Below are 4,303 nucleotides of genomic sequence, written 5' to 3' on the forward strand. Positions count from 1 at the left end.
ATTTGACAAAGTATATATATATATGGTCTTTTAACTATGCAATTCTTATTCTGCTCTAAAACTGATTGATAATTACGCATCTAACAGCTAACAGGTAACAGTTTGTTAGAGGTTTAAACATAACATGATAGGTGTTTCACAATGTTCTGTCCTTGGTCCTATACTTTTTTAATATTTTCTTAAATGATCTTTTAATAATGAGACCCACCATTGGGGGGGGGGGGGGACCATGGTGTCAAAGTAATCACATCATCATGGATAAGTTTTTAATCAATATATTCAAGTAATCAAAAACAGACCAAGATGCTTAAATAATCAAATAATCATGAAATATTTTGTCTGATAATCAAATACTAGTCAGTATCACTATAGAAACGGCAAAGTAATTACATAATCAAAAACCCTACAAGGAGGCTCTTAAATTCCGTTTAACTTTATCCAGTTCACTATACAATTATATAATGTTCTATAATGATAAAGATAACCTTGACGAATCTCAGTCTTATGGATATTAATCATAGCTAGTATTTCTAGATCTACACTTGAGATCATTTGGCTTTGATAGACTGATTTTCTTCTAACCGGGGACTATTATACTAATTGGACTGGAAACCGTTACACCAATCAGTGTATTAGTCCCAGTTCTAAACCATACTATGTTTGCACATTTCAGAAAAATAAGCTTTGGCAATTGGCCAAAAAAATAAATAACAATTGATAAAAATCTTACATCTGATAAGGCTGATAAAAGTTATCAAAGGTACCAAGATTATAATTTAGTACGCCAACAAACAAATTATCAAAACAAATGTGAAATGTGGTCAAATAGTTGAAAAGTAAAATAAGAAAAATACAAAACTCCGAGGAAAATTCAAAACGGAAAGTCCGTAAATCAAATGGTAAAATCAAAAGCTCAAACACATCAAACTGGCATATTCCTGACTGCGTACCGGCTTTTTCTTATGTAGGAAATGGAGGACTTAACCTCTCACTTGTATGACAGTCGAATTAAATTTCACAATGTTGACATCGATTTGTGAACAAAAAAAATAAACATAAAAGGTCAAAATGTCAAAAATAAGGGTACTTATGGTGTTATAATGATCATAATCAAATGTAATAAAGAAACACAAAAGGCATATATAGACAAAACACATTTATAGCAAAAACGAAAGACAAGAATACAAAAATTTACTATAGCACAATAACACAATCAATGACGGATGTATAAGTACAGAGCCCTGTCAAATGGATATTACCCAAAACAGACTAACCAGCGAAAGGAATGATTACTTTAATACCCATAAAGACAAATAAAAGAATATAATAATACGTTATTAAGATGATAGACAACGTGGTAATACTTTTAAACCGTTGCCTCTTATCTTTTGTGGTAAATAATAACCTTCCATAATTTTACAAACTCTGCCGCCTCGATCTCTGTTACATTTTAACGTTTAGTATTTTGTATAGTTTGATTATGTCACCTCCGATCCTTTTATAATAAAGGAATGATAGATTAAATTTCTGTATTTTTTCTTCGAAGTGAAGTTATTTAATCTTGGTAGTTGTTTCGTTGCCCGTCAATGCACTTTCTCAATCATATGCATGTAAATATATTTTATTGTATATGGATGCCATACTGAGTTTGCAAACTCTACATGTGTTCTTAGAGTCAAGTGTCTTGTATAGTGGTGCATATATGTATCTGTATCAAAATAAATCTTACTTTCTCTTAAAGAGTTTGTGACCATTGCGTAAAATATGTATTTGCTTAGTGTTCCTTGAAAGGTAGAAATGTCGAAGAAACATAAAATTATATTACGTGAGTGAAAATTTTAGAAACTATAAGTGGATTAAAATAGCAGATAATCATGTTGTGTTGCATGTTTGGTCTCTGATATCACTGCTGCATGGTGGACGCAGCGGGGGTCCACGAGCATATTACTTTTTCAGTTGTCAGTAGTTATCATTGGTATGGATACAATCTGTAAATTTTCTGCTCTTAATTTTCGATTTATGTATAGCAATTACTAAAGAATGTTCTGCAGTAGGCAAGGATGGCTTTGCCAGACACAGACTGTCCGATTTTATGTATGTTGGCATTGGCTTTTGTTGTAGTTCAGTGTTTATGTTGTTCTGTTGTTGTTCTTATAGTGCATGTGTTTCTTTCGGTTTTACTGTTTGTTACCCGGGTTTGTTTTTACTTAATCGAATTAAGACTTTTGGACAGCGATATACTTCTGTTGCCTTTATAAACCGTTTATGGCACATTTTCTTAAGTTTTGACTTGTAATGCTCTCAAACTTCGATTAGACCTTTCAGCTATTTTTATTCGGAGCGTCACTGGTGATGTTTTATGTAGACAAAACGATCGTCTAGAGTAAAACAATAGACCACTTTCGAGTTCATCCGTCACCGGAAAAAACTCGTCAATTATACGCGCCTTTATCATCGTCATTTGTGCGTTTAGGGGCGTCGTCACTTCCTTCCAATGTTGAGCGAGTGGTTTGGAAAACTATAATTCTATATTGTACGAATTATTCGGCAAATTGAATTCTCAAAATTGACAATCAACACTGCTGTCATTAGGGAAATGTCAGTAAGTACCTACAGAGCAACCATTATTTCTAGTTTATCCTGCACAAAGACGATCACTAAGACGCTTGATGAACGTAAATAGTGCAGGGATACAGGCGAGCCCCTCTATCTGGTAAATGACGTCATAAAGGCGTGTATAATTGACGAGTTTTTGCCGGTGACGGATGAACTCGAAAGTGGTCTATTATAAGCCTGGTACTTTTGACGAAATTTTACAACCACTGGGTCGATATCACTAGGTTGGTGTCACAGGCACTCTTCTCAGAAAAAAAAAATTCTATATAAAGGTATATTGGGAAACAAATCTGAGACGAGTGCCTGTGGTTGGTGTACATTTTTCTTCATCCAGTAGTCAGCAATTGGTATTGACATTGATAACCACAGTTAGGGACGTTTTTTGTATATTTTTAGTATTGTTTTGAAAAGTTTTGAAATCCTCCATACTAGACAATTTTTCGACCCACGGCTTGCTTTTGCCTTCATAACTTTATGCTATTCGAGTGGAACTGATGGGTCTTATGAAGACGACACGCGCTTCTAGCATAACAAATTGTAAGTCAAGTTTTCCAAAGGTGCAGTTAAATTCTTGTCTTATTGACGACAGGCCAACATCTCTTTGATGAATTTAGTTTTGTGTTCAGTGAAAAGACGTACTATAAAAAATCTTGAAAAATCTATTGAAGATGCGTCGAGAGATATTCCCATGTGAGTAAATAAAATTTGTCTCGAGAACAAAGCAGAACGCAGAAGAGCTCAAAAACTCGTTCAATGATATAAACGTTTCCCAACAAAGAAAGAAAAAAAATTGATTAATCTACGATGCAAGAGCGGTACAAACACGGTGTTTTAGTTTTAGATATACCTTCGGTTGGTTATTTTGAATGACCATTTTTTGTTGTTGTCTTTATAAATTGTAAAAGACATTAATAATTGACCTTCTATCATATATCATCATTAGATACTATACATTATATACGCAATCAAACGAATTATATAATTCAATGACTTTTTTCCTACCTATACATGACATGTACGAGAATCATGAGTCATTGGTGCAAACAATAAACTCATCATATACACCCTATTTATAATTTTGTACGCAAAATGCGTGGTTCGTCTTAAAAAAAAGTAAAATAACAAAAATACAGAACTCCGAGGAAAATTCGAAACGGCTATTCCGTCATCAAAGGGCTAAATCAAACACTCAAACACATCAAACGAATACTAAAATAAAAAATATCAACTGTCCTATTCCTGACATACATCTGGCGTTCAATATATTATTATAAGTATGGTTTATGTAATGAGTTATTCCATATTGTGCCTTTTGTAAGTCCATGAGGGTCTGGATCGAGGGCCCTATATTCTACACTATAAGCCTTTATATGTAATGCACAATATTCTCTATTCTTTATATTTTTGCACCCAAAACAAATCATTTTCTATTCATTACTACTTTGTCTGTTTTCTCTATTTTTCCTCCTACAAAAGATACAACAATGATACCAGAATAAGTAAAGTTAAAAAGACCGTATACAGTACGAAGCTGGAGAACATCGAGAACCCAGTGTTCCGAAAGATATTGCCAAACTTTTTTCTGGGGAAGAACGTTCTAAGTAATTTTAAATAAGTTGTTTTATGTGTATTATTCTTCGTAGAAATAACGATAATGTAAACTTTTCATTATTGATTTATTTCAGTC

The sequence above is a fragment of the Mytilus edulis genome, chromosome 4 (genome assembly GCF_963676685.1).
Source record: "Mytilus edulis chromosome 4, xbMytEdul2.2, whole genome shotgun sequence".
Classification (NCBI taxonomy): Eukaryota; Metazoa; Mollusca; class Bivalvia; order Mytilida; family Mytilidae; genus Mytilus; species Mytilus edulis.